The sequence below is a fragment of the Passer domesticus genome, chromosome 1 (genome assembly GCF_036417665.1).
Source record: "Passer domesticus isolate bPasDom1 chromosome 1, bPasDom1.hap1, whole genome shotgun sequence".
In the NCBI taxonomy this organism is placed as follows: domain Eukaryota; kingdom Metazoa; phylum Chordata; class Aves; order Passeriformes; family Passeridae; genus Passer; species Passer domesticus.
Window position 1 is genome coordinate 105,486,461 of NC_087474.1, and position 17,427 is coordinate 105,503,887.

At 34.8% G+C, this 17,427-nt stretch overlaps 1 protein-coding gene and 1 long non-coding RNA gene across 4 annotated transcripts in view; one reads left to right on the plus strand and one right to left on the minus strand.

Annotated features, from left to right (window-relative positions):
* Window positions 1-17,427, minus strand: part of DOK6 (docking protein 6) — a 251,085-nt gene that overhangs the window by 208,443 nt on the left and 25,215 nt on the right. The window lies entirely within an intron of this gene.
* On the plus strand, window positions 83-6,278 carry LOC135289103 (uncharacterized). Of its 2 annotated transcripts, XR_010351903.1 has the most exons (5): window positions 83-236; window positions 437-611; window positions 1,041-1,125; window positions 3,592-3,759; window positions 6,120-6,278. It is a non-coding gene; the product is annotated as an uncharacterized LOC135289103 (long non-coding RNA). The 2 variants fall into 2 exon arrangements; XR_010351902.1 differs by lacking the exon at window positions 437-611 and having other exon boundaries at window positions 980-1,125.

A 17,427-nucleotide genomic window follows, 5' to 3' on the forward strand; every position in this document is an offset into this window, starting at 1 on the left:
GGTTTGTGAGCTCACTTTATGAGGTCAGTCTTTATGAGACAGACAGCGGAGCCTCCAACTGTGCTGCTCCTGTACATGGTTATCAACAGAAGGAATGTGCCATTGCAACTGAAAATGTCACATTTTAAAGACTGGCCTGAAGAAGTGAGAGTTTTAAAGAAGAGACATGTTTTTAGATTAAGACAACCTGCATTTCCTACGAAACACTGAAAATATTCTTTCTTATCTACACACAGGTTTGAGTTTGATCAGTTTAGTTGCCCTTTTTGGTTAATACAGAGAGAAAATCATTGATCTAAACAATGTAAACTGTCAATAAGCCAAGCAGCTATTTTAAAAAATCTTATGTTCTTGATAAAGCTAAACTTAATCCCTTGTCAAGTTTATTTTATGACAATGAGCTTCTGACACAGCCTTTCTAACCTTTCATCTTTAGTTCTTCCATATGTAAACCTGAACCACATGCTAAAACACACACTTGTAATGAAGAAAACTTGCTGTGATCAATCAGAGGGAAAACAAAACCATAAAATATGCAACAAAAATCAGCAAGACACAAAGATGATAGATCATAATTTAGCATTTGTTGTGTTTCCTGGGAGCTTACACAGGTCTGTTTTTATTTAATTATCACAAGAGGTAATAAAGTTAGAGGCATACCAATGGGGAACAGGTCATTACTGAGAGTTGTTAACTTCTTAATATAATCCACTGCTCTTTTAATCACTCAGCAACTAAATTAATTAGCTGCTAAAGGTTAGAAAACTTTTCCCCAATCCTAAATGAAGTAAATAATTTCTTTCTTATATTCCACATTCTATACATATTATAAATAAATTTCTTTTATTTCAATATATATAAAGCTATTCTTTTCACTGTATAAACACTTGATTGGAATGTAACCTGAAAAGATAAAGTATCAGGTACATGATAAGTATAACTTTTTCCCATACAAATGCAAAATCTGTCTTCTTTTCAGTATCTATGAATTCTGTCAAGTAGATACAAGTGAAGATATGACATGAAATTTTCATTATTAGTACTCAAGGACCTCCAAGCCACAACTGAAGAGTCCTATGTGTCTTGTATGAAAAGCAACTTATACCTATGGCTACCAGCATCCTGGTAAGACACATAAGACAGTAACCAAGATTATTTTCTTTGAGAGAATGTGCATAAAAATTTATGTATAAAAATTGCCTTAAAATAAAAAGGATTAAGCTGCCTCACACTTACAGCAGAGTAAGAGTGCAGAGGTATTGAATCAGATATAGCTTGTAGATACAGTCATACACAAAATTACATAAGTGTCGAGGATTACTTGCACAAGATACGTTTCTGCATTAAATTTCTCATTCCCCCATTGTCACTTGTTCCCACCTTACTGTCATATTTAACACCTACTTCTCCTTCCTTCTCCTGAACTCCTACACACTCATACACAAAGATTCTTTCATTGCTATCAACTATTTAGTCCATATGTCCAAGACAGTTTTAAGAACAGATAGTAGTTTTGGACAAGACTGGTTACTTAGAAAACAACACTTTCATTACTGTGCTATTCAAACAATTGTATTTTTTCAATTTTTCTAGTATTGAACTTGATAACGTATTATTACATGCTAAGAATATATCAAGCGCAAAACAGTGTACATTTCTAATACAGCAACAGTATAATTTGATATATATGCATATATATAACCAGATAAAAATCTAATATCTGAAATAAAGCTAAGCCTCACTGTGAAGTTAGAATTTACATTCTGATTCAGACTCTCTCTGCATATGTTATTATAAATAATTAACTATAGATACGAGTCAGAAATTGGGTTTAAGTCCAGTAGATGTCTCTCAAAGATGTCAATATATTGTTACTGAGGTTTTACACTACAAGTTGCTAACTCCCTGGTCTTTTGTCCACTAGTAAACCCAGCTCCCTGGAAGACAAAGATACCTGAAAATACTACGTTTCTCTTATTGCGAAACAGATGAACATAGGCTTTTATTAGAAGAAAAACTTTTTAAAGAATAGTATGGGTAATATTATGAAATATCAAGTGGACTTCTCTAACCTTCCATTAAATCAGTTTTAAATATAAATTCTGAATTGAATCTGAAATTTGTTTAAAAACGTGTCTACTGTCAGCTTTTTATAGAATTAGTTTCAGGGAACAGATGGACATTTGAATATCTTCTTAAAAATGTGTATTTATATAAGACTTTTTGTAGATGAAAAAAAAAAGGCTGCATTCAGAGAAAATATCCAACAAGAAAGTAAAAGAAAAATCCAAAAGGAGGACTGGAATGTTTCAGGCTACATTTTAAGGATTAACAAAGTATCTGTAACTGAAGATACCACCAAGCAAATACTTCGGTAAAGCTAATTTTTGCAAACATACAGGAAGATCCACAGAGACCTGAAGTATGCCTTGCCAGTTCCTCAGGATTTAGCTTACCTTAATCTGCTTCCAATTTGCCAGTCATACTGAAAATACACAATGCATGTCCTCAGTTACTTCATGTTCTTAGACATGAATATTTATTGCCAGTTCTCTTTTTTATGGTGGTAAATATTGAAATTTAGGTGTTAGATCCCATTTTTTTGTATTCTTGAAATTTTTGGGAGGTTATTTATAAAAAAAATCCATTTTTAATGACTTATAGAACACATTATATCAAGAATGTAATGGACTTCTTCAAATCTCAAGTATGCTTAGGTAGAAAATAATTATTGTCTAACTTCTGTTACAGCTATGTGCTGGGCAAAAAAGCAAAATTATTATAACAATGGAGATTGGAATAAAATAAAATGCAGAGCTCAAATCTTTACAATAAAATTAATTTCTTCCCTCTTTGTTGCACAACACAATTATCTCATATTCACTATGTACGCCATTTTTCCTTTCCTTTATCTTTGCATTTTTATCTGCCTTTGTAAGTTAAAGAATGAGCAGTTCTAATACAGTGAATTATACATTTTCAAAGAGATTAACCATGAATTAGAAAAAAGAAAAGAACATATAAAGCCAGTTACTTTTGGCCTTATTCAATCCAGACTTAAAAACATGACTGTGCTGACTAACACTGCATTGCTGAAGGTCAGCAAGATCTAATGCCTGACTGTACTGAGAAACAAATGAAACCATTCATTGTAAGCTGCCATGAACAAATTATAGCAAATACTTCAAACAGAAATAATGGAAAACAGTGCAGAATGAGCAAAGATATCTGCAGAAATAAAGCAACTTTTAAAGGGCTGCAACTTTTTCATATTCCTCTAACCATCACTTCTACAATGTACATCTCTGTTCACACCATGCAAACATGTTACTTATTACTTACTGCTGTAAATTCTCTTCATTTCAGATATTATTCTAAAAATGGCACATGATAATTCATTTATTAGCTCTTCTAACAAGGTGTGCTTTGTCCAGGATGAAGTTAATTTTCCTCACTGCAGCCTGCATGATGCTGTGCTCTGGATTTGTAGCCAAACATATTAGTAACACAGCAAATGTTTTGGCCATTCTTGGAACAGTGTTTGTACAGAATCAAGGTTTTCTCTTCTGACTACTTTGACTCTGTTTCCAGCATGGCATGGCAAGAAGCTGGGAGAGAAAACAGCCTGGAACAGCTGACCCAAATTAGCCATACCATGTAACATAATGTTCAGCAACAAGAACTGAGATAGAGGAAAGGATTGCCTCCAAATGCAGCTGATGATTGGTCAACAACTGGAAAACAGTCTGCTTGTAACAGGTGATTTCTTTGAATTGGTTTCCTCCTTCTTTTCTTCATCTGTTTATTTGTCTTTATCCAGTGAATATATTTTTCAGTTTCATTTTTTTTCTTTCCCCCAACCTGCAGTGTGGGGAGAGTAAGTGAGTGGCTGTGTGGGTACCTGGCTGCTAATTACCATAGCCAACTCATTACACAAGGCTATGTAAATGTAGCTTTCAATTCAAACAGTATTTATATACTTAGAGTAAAACATCAGAAGTCTCTTAAGAGAACCTTCTGCTACTCCACAGAGCCCACAGTGACATGCTCTCCTATATTATGTGGCTCTTACACACTCTGTTTGCAGAACAGCTGAAAATCACATAACAATTGCACAGTACAAATTTCCATGCAACCAACATCGCTGTGCTTTTCATATCCAAGGATATTAGTAACTTGACTGCAAAGTAATTTCTTAAGAACTCTGTCACCTCTCCATCCTTCAATGATATCATTAAAGCATATCAGCCCTGCTTTCTCTCAGTAACACATTATATGGACAAGATAAACACCACATCTTTAAAACCCGTATCAATGAATGGCATTAGCTGTTCAGTAAGTGTCACAAAATTGAAGTTTGCAGGAACCAGATGATTATCAGCTGTCCTTTTGTGTTTGTTTGTTGTGTGGGGTTTTTTCTACCCTACCATCTCATCTGACACTATAATTACTCTTGTATGTGAATTCAGAGAACACAGACAAAATTTCAGTATCATAAGACACAGAGGTTTCATTACCATATATGTGGAATGCCTGCATCATTTGGAAACAGGCAGGACATTAGAGCTCTGCAAGACTGAACCTAGTACACCAGGATACATTTTACCCCGACGAACAAAACACTTCTGAAGAAAAGTGCAATACAAGAAAACATAAAATGAAAAACACATTAATAAGAACATCAATAGAAACTGGCTAAGAGAAATTCAAAAGAAAATGAAAAATATACTCCTAACCTCCAAAGGGAAGAAACATCAGAAAAAACAGTGAGGCATTATATAGTTTCAACTCCAGAAAATAAGTAAACATCAATATTTAAACCAAAACAAAGCTCTCAGTAATTTACCTGTCTGAGGCACATGTCCCCTTATATCTCTGTCATTAACAACTGTTCATCTAACAGTAAAAATCCTTCTACTGTTACTTTTCTGTATGTTTTTTAAAATTAATAAAATACAAGTCACTTTCAAGGGAAGGCGGTGGAGGCATTGTAGATTTCAATATGGTTTTCCAAAAGGAGCCTGAACTACTTGTCTTGAAATGTAGAAATTCAGCTTAACCAATAGGGAATTACAGATGACTGCTTTTATTCCAATAAAGTTGCATCAAGAAAGTTCACCAAACAATACCATTTCTTTTATGAATAAAATAATTTCTGGGAAAAAGTAACTGTTCCAGGAGTTCACCACTCTCCAAATTAAACTCTGGCTATAAAACTCCAGCTATATCTCCAGCTAAGACACGCAAAAATTATATATATATATATATATATATATATATATATATATATATATAAAAATGCTTTTAAAGCTGTAATTTTTGAAAATCTCAGTTTTCCTATGATTACCTATATTCTTTCCCAGATGACAGTAATAATTGTAATTTAGGTTATTTAAAACCATTACTTAGATTATGCCTGTTTACCCTTATTTCCATAGAGAAATAAACTCCCTGGATTTTCTGACTATCCATCATTTTCTATTTTTAGACATTTGATCCCACAAAATGTAACTGTCCTAACTAAAACACTTATTTATGTAGAAAATTAGGGGGGAAGTTACAATCTTACAAATATATTTTCTGTACAGAAGAAACCTAAAACAGATTATTATTACAGAAGAAGCTACCTTATCATATTTCCAGAAATATCTTGCAGAAAGACAAAAGAGATTAACTTTTCTTTAAATCCACTCCCTCTGTGTGTTAAACAACTTTCAGGTGAGGTCAGTTTCCACGTACATCTGAACTGCACTAATTTCCTGAAGCACTGCTTTAGGGCAGGATATATATATAGTTCAGTGGCTATGCTACAAAAAGAAATTGGCAACTTCTGCTTCAATCTAATAAAAGTGACCTGAGCATGTCTCATAAATCTAGCTTTCCCAAGGTAAAAATGGAAGCAATCTTAATTTCTGAAACCTTAGGACTGAAGTTCTACTGGACATAAGAGAGCATGAGAATTCACACAAAGCAGCTGTGAAAAGGGGTAGTGCAAATCACAGTTCTGTATGAGAACCCTTAGTCCTACACAACCTCTGCTTTAGGAGTGTGAAGTAACTTTTAATGTGGCCTCCCAAATAACATCATTAACAGTGATCTTTTCTTATGACAAATGCTAGGTTTTCTGAAAAGCAGCTGACCACCATAAACACAGAAGAGCAGTGATATGCGCAGGATCCTCAGTAACCTAAGAAAGGAAAATGGAGCACACCACTGGCCAATACAAAGGCCACTGAAGGAAAACAATGAGATGGTTGTCCCTGTTGAAAATACCCACTGAAGCAGGTAAACAAGGAAACTCTCACCAGGAGGCAGGTTCATTAAATAGGGTCATCAGGGTGTAGGACTTTTTACAAAAGAATTTGGGAATAAAGCAGAGAAATATTTGATACTCTGTAACACTTAAAAAGAGATGTTTAGGGATAGGACAAAAGATAAGTAAAAAGAGGGATCAAGATGGATCTGGGAGGGATAAAAGTGGGAAAATAGAAAAGGACAGAGGTTGGTCAGCATGCCTGAACCTTGTGCTACACCATGGCCCACCCCATCTCCTGACTAAAGCCTATCTTATGTGTGGGTACACTCTCAGCTCTGAACATGCACATGTGGGAGCCAGTGAACTTTGATCTGGGCTAGTCTGCAAGCACAGGGTGAGGTCTGAGTGCCAGCAACTCAAGTGGATCCATGAATGTCAGGGGCTCACAGGTCTAAGAGCTGCAAGAGGGGAGATGGAGGTTCTAGGGGTCATCCACAGCATAGGTTAAGAGTGTAAGACCAGGTAAAAGAGAAGAGACACTTGTAATGTCTGTGCACCTGTTGCTCAACAGCTCCTCCCCACAACTTGCTTTCCTGGCATCCTGGTTTAGGGAAAATGCCTAGGACACCTGGCAACATAAATGAAAATAGGAGTGGGACAGAAGATCATCTATGCAGGTGAACAACAAATTGTTAAGTGCAGCCAAAGCAGGGTGTTTCAATAGAGTTTCAATTCAATGTGCATTCCTGAGGATGAAGTTATTCAGATGTTCTACTGTGGTGCCATTCACTCTGGATAGAGAGAAAAAATTACAAGCAATGGCAGTTATCTCAGGGTCTTGCTAAAAATTAAATTTGGATAAATATGTATCTAACTGCATTTCTAGGTAATCAAATTACTCACCATATAAAATGCCCTGCTATATTCAATTATAAAAGCTAGTTTTCTTTGCTTACAGCTCTAGTGTCTTCAGTAATCATTAATAACCCTACTGTAAACAGCTGAGGTTTACTCTTTTGCCAATGACTTGGGTAGAAAATGTGTATTTTACAAATGTCACGACTTACAAAGGAAAATTTCAGTTTTCATAAGAAATCATAATTTTTCATTTAGAAAACTTTTCCAAGTCACCTAAAAACATTCTACCTACATCTCAAACCATCCTGAAGCCAAAGTTAACAGGTTTTTCAGTCCTTTCAGTCTAGAACTAACGTGGTGAGGCGATATAGATATCAAAGCTTTCAAATTCAACCAAGAAATACATTCCGACATATCAGAACCTCAGGAACAACCTAGAAATCCTAGAAAACCTAGATACCAGGTCTTCAATCTGACGAAGATGCTCTTTAGATAAAACTCCCATGAGCTTCAATTTAAGAGTGTGTAGGATTTTCAAGAAGAGAGAGGGTCTCAAAAGCCTACTTACAAGTTTGAAATGAAACATTTTTTTCTATAAATAAACTTCTAGAATTTCAATTCTGCAGAAAATGCCAGCTGCTCCTTCCACTACAGATTTTTTTTTCCTTCCTATTAGTTTCTGGTTTGGAGTACTGAGCAGCACTTTCCTTTCAAACTCTGGGGAAACAGAAATATCTCCAAAGATACTTTCTGATATACCCCTCAAGATAAAATTAGACTGCAAATCTCCTGAAATATTTTCCACAGCTCTTTGAAAATTAGCTAAAAAATACATTAAGTATATGTAAATTCATAAACACATACACTCATGTTTATTCACATAATACCTATGATAAATACACGCTTTTGCCCAATGTCTAGTGACTGATCCACCTGAATGACCCCATCCCTCTGCTTTGGCTACCTCCTAAAGCTTTAATTACCTCCTCCCCTCCTTCATCTGATGGAAATATGTGGTCTTAGAGTGAAAAGCTCAATTTCTGTGCATTTGTGTTTGGTTATGGTAATAGTTTCAAATACACAGTTTGAAGAAATTTATTTTTTTCTCTGTGGCTAATGGAGAAGAGTGCTGTATACCTCCATCTGTCACTGACATGAAATGTGACCTTTTTAGATATAGTTTCTTCATCTGTAAAATGAAAATTGTATTAACCTACTGTACATCAGAACATTAATTTAATTAATGCTTTGGGGAAAGAAAGCTTAGAAACACATGAAAAGCACTTACAAGTAAAAGCAATATAACTTCTACAAATCAAAAGACATTTGGAATTAATATATTAATCCAACTGTTTTTAACATCAGGACTCATGTAGAAAAGGGGTACAAAATTCCTATTGATTATTCCAGGCTTTTCTTAAAACATATGGTGATTTCTTGCACTTTTGGCACTGATACTTCCATAATTATATCCTGAATAATACTGGCTATTTGTAGTAGCTGCATAGCTAAATAAATTTATAAATAAGGAGAAGCAAAGAGAGCAAAGCCTCATACAGAAGTAGGCCTTCTATTTATGACTTTCTAATAATTTCCACAGCAATATGTGGCAGTCTCATAAACACAGACATCATGAAATCATGACATCTTGGGTTTGAATAAAAGCCACACTCCAGAAGTGGAAATGCTAATAAAACCTAACAGAAACATCCATAAAACCTGCTAAAATAATTAAATGCATCTGTAACCATTTTTGGACAAGCTCTTAAAGATTACTTCCACTTGGAGAAATACCACTGCATTCTTACCAATCCATGGTTTTCACATTCATTTAACTGACACTACACAAATGTTAAAGGATGATCTCTAAGTTTCTGACAGGTATTATTTCCATTATTAAAGCCTGTTATTGCTATTAACATTTATTTCCCAGGTTAATAAAAATAATTAATATTTATTTTAATATTAAGCAATACTAAAACCTAAAAATTATGATAATATATTCTGAAAAATGTCCCTGGAAGGCTCTTCATAAGAAACAAAATCAAATTAACATAACATAATAAATTAAAATAATAGTTGGAGAGTAATGTATTTTTCATGCTTTATTATTTTCATCCTGAAGATGAGCACCTTGAACCTATATATAGAGATTCTTAAACTCTTGCTTCTCTCACTGTAATTATCATCTTCCCTTTGTTACTATCTCCTTTTACTTCCACTTAAATTTCACCATAGTTTGTGTTTTGAATTTTAATGCATATGTTTACAGATACAGAGAAAAACTGTTACAAACAACAACAGTGTCTGAGTCTTATGCTTCATAAAGCTTAAAAAAAAAATTATCTCCACCTTGGAAAGTAGTTCGGATTGTAAATATACAAATAGCATCTACATTTTTCAGAACAAGTATGATACATATACTTGCTTGTTTGTACATGTTGTTGGTTGACTATATGTCTAATAGTAAAAAAAAAAATTAACAATCCAAGATGAAGGAGCATTAGCTCTTTAACAGAGCTCTACACTTCAACAAATTATTGATGCTGAATTGGTGGACTTATTACAGGATCTAGTGAAGAGATCTAGCAGTGGAACCCTGTCTGGCAGATTCAGCCATTTGGACCATTCCATGATGAAGAAGGAGGTGACACTGGCTTCTACATAAAAATGTAATACTTGGTTTCTCAAGATATTTAGACCAATGAATCACTTGAAATTATTTACATACCCCAAAAATTAAAATTAGTATTTTCACAAAAAAAATATAGGCAGGACTTATCTTTTATTTTACAACTCAGTTTCTCAATTATTTGTCAATATTTTAATTATGCTGTTTATAACTTAGTCCAGAACACTTCCCAGTATAATACTCTCAACTGATTTTCCTCTTAGTTTGAATGACATCTACCAGGTTAATTACTATCTGAATCCAAAGGGGAAAAGGGGAAGGCGAATAGGGAGGGAAGTGTAAAAATATGAGTCAGCAGCTCCAGTAAAGTTTTAATCATCAGTTTAAAATTGAAAATTCAAGAGGTAGAAAAGCTAATAAATAAAAAATGTTCAAGCACTATCACATAATAATTAATGTGGGCATGCAGTAACTAAACCAACTTTCTTGAGATTCCCTAAGGCAGGAAGAAATTAATACCCAATATCCTTTGATCCATTTTGTGAAAGTTTTACTATATTTTTTGAACAGAACTTAAACTTGTGTTCTGCTCCACAAGTAAAATCCAGAAGCCAAAATGTAGGATCTCTTACTCCAGGTAAGTATTAATTAAAATTTTTGAAGTGAAAAATAACCAGGCGATCAACACTAAGATAACTTCAGACATTGCCACCCTGCTGAATTTATAGCTACACACAACTCTGAGCAAGAGTAAGAATGAAGCCTCAATTCATCATACAGTTTCAACAATAAGACATTTCTTATGTCATCACTGCCCTGGTTTTAGATTTCCTAAACCATTGCTTCTTCAGGAACTGGAACCGAGTGATTTTTTCTGCCCATCCAATGAAGCCCCTTCAATTCCACAATGTGCTGGACTGAAACCTCACTGTTCCAATTCTCTTTGGCTTTGTCTGGTTTTGGAAGTACTCAGCAGAGCATGAAATGTGTTCCTTCTCTCAGAGAGCCAACTTCCCTCAAAGAGTGATTATTTTATTTGTTAGGTACATTTCTTACGACAGTTTTATGCTCAAATATACAAATGATAATAACATATTTTCCAGAAGAATCTAAAAAGGATAATGAGGGTAAATGATGACAAACTTCATACACATTTATTGGGAACCTCGGAACCACTGCTTGGCACAGGCTTATTACTCTGACCAATGCTGACATATTTTACCAGAGGTATGCATCTGTTGATGATCTCAATGCAAGGTTTATCATCACTCCTTTGCTAAAATATACATCCCTGTTTAGAAAAAAACCCCAAAGTGCCTATTGGTTTATTCAGAAGCATCAAATTGCTTCCATTATTTACCTGCAATTGTGTACAAAACAACGAAGACAGCTAAGTATGAGTCACTCTAATCATATAAAGAGGATAATACTTGCAGCAGTAATGAGACATATGATAAGGAACAATAGGAATTGTGATTTTACTTGGGAAAAAATCTAATAAAAAAGTCTCTCAGAATTAAATTATAGTCTATTACATAGCACAGAGCTTTTCAAAATTGCAAAACCGCTGTCTTTATTTTATTATTTACCCTGAACTAGCAGCTCTCATAAACTTTCCAAATTCAATTGCTCCTACCCCAGCCCAATCTTCCCATCCAATTTGCATTAATCCAATCACAGCACTGAGTGGTTCCCTTGTGAGAATGCAGGCCCTTAAAAGAAAAGGCTAGATGTATTTAAAGTACTTAACAAAGGCATCCCACTTTCCTTAAAGAAATAAAATTAACAATCTAGAAAACTTTATATGGCGAAATTTTAGTGACTATTTCCATATTGGTGTGTTTGAAGTCAGTAAATTTGCTATTAATAGATTAGTCACATAAACAGAAAGGCAAATCAGCACTCCTGTTCAAAATTCCTATAGACTTCTAGCAACAAATGAACCAAGACAAACCATAAATAGCAACGCAAAACCAGCTAAGCCACCAAAGAAAGAATATACATGAAAGTACCTGGTGATGGGAACGGCCTCAGACAAAGAAAATTCACAAGGAGACTATCCAGACACACAGAGAAGCTGCAGTTTTCTGAGGCACGCTGCACCTCAAAACCTCACAGCATTGAACTTCATCCTCAGGACTAAGTCTGACACATTTGGTCAAGAATGACACAGTCAATCATTGAGTTTTCTTCTCCATTCACTAATTCAATGCACTTGTATAATAAGTAGAGCTGGTGCCAGAAGTTGCAAAAAAGTTCAACCACATCCTTTTCAAGCAGGCAGAAGTCAAACTCAGGAAAAAAGCATGGCGTGGTAAGTAGTCTCATTGAAGGTTCCCTTTGAAACCCAAGGATTCAGAATATCTCTGCATTCAAAGCAGCTGAATGTTCTGCTGGACTCAGAGAGAGTTCTCCAGGCTGTCCATGAGTCAGATCACACTTCAGAATAGGTAAAGAATGATTAAAAAACTTCTAGGAATGGGTTTTAACACATTTCACTTAACTTTTTAACCTTTTCATATTATGCTGTTGTCCTGAGTACACAGAAATCATGGAGAGTAGTAACTAAAATGAGAAAAAGCAGAAGACACTACAGAAAATTTATACCATCTCGATTGTACCCATAGTTTGGTCGCTATCTAATACAGGCTAAGAAGATTTCATAGCTTCTTTCCAAGAGAAATACTAGTGGAAGAAGAGACACTAAATCTTCCTGAATTTTCTTCTTATCCTGACTTTGCATTGTGAATTGGAATGGCCTTTCACTCAACCATCAACAATGACCTTCATTATGAATTCAATTTAATTTAATTCAACTTAATTGTGTAAGAAAAATGAGTGTTTTTATTTGCTGCTTTGTTTCTATAATATAAATTACTACACTCCTTCCTGGGACCAGTTAATACTTGCAATGAGAGCATCCCTCTGTTAGCACTTAACCTACTGACTTAAACCCGCTCACATGCCTGTATTGTCATCCTCATGAGTGCTCCAGCAGAGAACATGTTGTGTAAGCAAAGCAGCAACGCTGGAATGAGTCAGCCTCTAAATTCTTTATACAATTACTACACAAAAAATAGAGCTTGTATAGATCTAAAATCTCAGGAGAATTTTAGCTTTTTTAAAAGCATATTTCAATTCAATGTAATAAATCTCCTGGAGTCTTGGAGAAATGTAAGAACATATCAACTGGGAAAAGATGAAAGACTATATGAAATGATAATATGGAAAATACAGTCAGTATATGTGGTCCAAGAAAATGTCCACAATCGTTTGAAAAAGTTTCCAATATGTTTTCTGTCTTTTAAGTGAGTAATTAATATTTCTGCCATTTCTGTTGCTTTCTGCTACTGAAATACTTTGGTGATGAATAAGTGATGTGCTTAGGGTCAGGCATCATACCTGAGTGGAAAAATTATAAACTTTGTATTATTATTATTATATTTCTTTTTAGTTTGAAATCCTGCACACAGAAGGCCATATACTGTACTATATACTTAAGTATAAAATGTAATAAGACATACTATTTTAACCCACTGCTGAATTTATCCTAAAAAGTCCTTTAGTCCTTTAATGCCAAAAATCATTTATTCCTCTAAATGCCTACCAAAAAAAGTCTCAAGAAGAGAATGGGGGGAAAAAAAAGCTAATTATCTTTAAGTGATTCAAAGGGTATTCTTGGCAAATTTTCTCCTTGGTACAACTATTAAAATTCCTGATAATGTGGGGAAGGAACAACCTTTAATTATTACTGTAACAAGAAACACTCAGAAGAGAAGTAAGGAAGGACTCAGCCAAGCATCATATTCCTAAGTTAGAGAAGCACGAAGTTCAAAAAATCAGAAGCTTTGAATATAATTTTTTCTTTCCCTACTATGTTTACCTTCTGTCTCACAGTCTTATTAACAATCTTTCATCTAGGATTTCATGAACACTCAGGATTATCTTCTTCATCCTTCACGTCTGCCTGGGATTTCCTAAGCAATACTTTCAGAGGAGCATCTCAGAACTGTGACCCACATCTCTATGGAATCTGGGATGTTGTACTTTAGAGTTATCCATCTCTAGTTCTGGATTGCAGATTTCCAAATTTACTTGAGTTCCTGACAGGTGATCTACCCACCTCAACCAAATGCAAGTAGTTCAGTGAGAAGAACTGAGCTGATCTGACTGAATATTCAGATCTGACTGAATATTCAGATCTTTTCAACCTAAACCTGGGCAACCATATATCATTCTGTGTCTCCAGGGACAATAAATAGAACTTACAATTTTGCATTTTGCAAGAAACTCTGACGGAAACAAACAGCCAACAAAAATGTGTCTGCCTTAAAAAGGAAAAAAAAAAAACACTTTATATGATACTATAATTCCAAGTATTTTCAGTGATCATATATGCATATGATATAACATCTAAGATAAACCACTGATTAATGAGCAAACTGTCCTTTTCCTTCCTCTGGATGGCTTGTAAGTGACCTGTAAAAGAAAAAGCTTGTCATTCCAAGTCATTACTAAATCATGGTCCAGGCCTACTGGTATTAAACACAATTCTTACTGTAAGCCATTTTGAAGATAGTCCTTACAAAAAGAAAAAAAAAGCAAGACAAAACAAAACACCAAACCCAAAAGCTTCCTCTAAAACAGAGAGAGATTAATTGAGAGAAATAATCCATTTGCAAACTCAGCTAGAACTGTACACATGGAACGATTAAAAAAATTTGGACCAGTCAGTATTTGGGTAACAAGAATCTAACTTCCACAAAACTCACACACCAAATTAGATAAATTAGTATCAGTTGAATTTACTTGAAACTTCCCACCTTTTGGAGGCCTTCCTAATCAGAATTATCATAATTCAGAATTCACATCTCAAAATCAAAAATGGTTATCTCTGGATTAGGCCAAACGTAATTTTTACAATTCATTTTTCAGCTGCTAAACTCCACATAACCGGCTAAAGTTGTTAACTACATTTTCAATTCTAACAGATGTTCTTTAAAAATATGAGAAGGGAAGGGTTGCAATCAAATGAAAGATAAATTATTCTGTTCACAAAGTTTAGGTATCTCTGCAAACTGGTTTTATACTTCTCATATGAATGAGTTTGTTTGGTGTGGGAAGTGCTCTTCAAAATCAGCTCCTAAGGAGCCAGCTGGAAAGAAATAAATGATCAAGCAAATGAAAAACAGGCAATAGTGTCACTCAACCCTCTGGTTTCAGAGAACTTACAGCACATGATTTTTAATGGCTTGGTTTCCTTGGCAAAATAATGAAATGTTCAGGCTCCCAAGAGATCCATGATTTTCAATGCCTAAAAGCTTTTTTTATCTGGATTTGTTGAATTATACACAGATTTGAGGACTTCATAATCTTTTAGGATTAATCACATAATACCTAGCATAAAATGTTCCACAAATATATTGAAACATAGGCATGACAATTCATGGAGTGTTTAAATAAAAAACAAGACTGAACAAAGCTGTGAGGAGGAAAGGCTTTCCATCATTTAAGCTAACACACTGAATAAACACTTTAAAAAATATCCCTGGCAGAAGTAATAAAGCAGGCACTAATTTTATAAAAATGTTCATGAGAAGCAGAGACTCTAAAATCTCACTTAAGCATCCCTCACAACCACAAATCCAAATCTCATACAAAATGTCAGCAGCAAAACAATGCCGTGTACGATGACACAGCACACAGACTCAAAGTCCTGCATCCCTTCTGTGTGAACTGCTTGCAGGTGCCCCCAGTGCCATTGGCTACACGGCTCAGCGAAATAAGCGACGGCCGTGACCTCAATAAACAGTGCCAGCAGACTCAGGGCCACCCTGGGACAATGTGCAGAGCCCCACACAAGAGGTTGCACAGCTTCCAGCCGCTCAGGAAGTAAGTAGCTGTAGGACCTACTCCAGATGTCAGAATAAGGCTTCTATAAAGCAAAATAAGAAGTTATTTTATGATTGAAAGCAAGATATATCCCCTGTCTCAAATCTGCCTGATGTATTATAGTAAATGAGGAAGGAAGGATTATAGACTTACTGAAAGTGCTTAAGAAATCGATCAAAATTTTCAAGATGTAAAGTTATGACACAAGAAAGTGTCCATTAAGGCAGGGTAAAATTTAAAAATCATTGATTTCTGGGGAGTTAGGATCAATCTTTTTGAGTATGAAATTGAGTGTGCAACCTTCACCCAAGGGGCAAGCAATGTCTTTAACCTCACCTAAGGGACAACAATTGTATCTACCTTCCAAATCAGAAAGAATTGTTTTTACTCGTGAACCTGCTGTTTTCCTAATGATGACAGCTTGCTTTTCTCTGCCCAGCTTTACAGTCCTGAGTTAAGTGAAGATCAGAAATGAATGATCACTGTACTTACCAGTGCAAAGGAAGGATAAGGAATGCTACAATTTATCCCTGACACGGTGGTGCTAAAAGAGAAGCAATGCTGGCGCTATCTTTCTAAAGAACATGACAGTCACATTAAGATCAGTCCACCATCCAGGAAGTGTCATTCAAGTCCTCCACCAACTGGAAGAAGACGTTACCCTTATACCTATGAATCATAATGAAAGGGCAAGCTGTGCTTCAGAAAAAAAATTTAGTTTTTCTTGCAGTCATCTCCTGATTCATAACAAGCCCATCAATTTTGTGCTTCTTAAAGGCACTCTCAGACACCCATTGTTACTACGCCACATCTTTTCCCCAGCAACTTGTTCAGGAGAGATACTTTTGAAGAAAATAAATGGCAGAGAGAAAAGGAATTGGGAAACATGACAGTATTTGATCTTGAAAGACTGCTGTATAAGTACTTCTCGTAGATCATTAAGAATGGCAAATACTTACTAATATTGAGCTGCAATGATATTCACAATTTCTTCTGTAATGGAAATTCTGGTTTAAAATGAAGAACAATCTTACACTCTGATAGTAGTATATTGATGAGCATTATTGACTACACCAGGGAATTGAAATTGATTTGTGTTTGTATGGTTCCATCCCTTTTTTAACAGTTCATTTTTCCATTTGCAAAGACATGCTATTCCACTTATTTTTTGAATAATTTTTTTGATTTAAAATTAACGTTGTGAGGCCCTCAAGAAGTATCATAAAACATTTCAAAGCTAGCAGAATGATATAATTTTTATGCAGTGAGCCCTGTAGCACTGCATTTCATCTGTCACGATGATATCTCAATATTTCATAAACATTCTTCCTTATTTTATGAATTTCAGGCAGTTATCTAAAAAGCAGTCTGAGTAAAAAGAGTATTTGTTGAATAACATGTTTCCCTGGTACATGCAAGTGAACTTACTGGATCAAATCCTGCAGAATTATTCAAATGTTTGTTTGCATTGTTTATATTCTCCAATTCCAACATATTTTTCTCTCAAAATTGAGTCGTTCAGGTTTCTACTTTTATAGACACCCATCTGATAAACATCAAAGTTAAGCATACACTTTAAACCAAAATATTTTATTTTAATTCTAATTCTGAACAACAAGAATTGTAGGACTGTGTTTGTCACATTCAATACAAGGGTCTTGATTTTCTGACCACAGTACTTTATGTGAAAACATTAATTTGACGTAGAATATTATTACATAATCACAGAAACCAGTTGTTACCAAGGTTGAGTAGGTGTTAGGCTTGCTGGAAATGTTTGTTAGTTTGT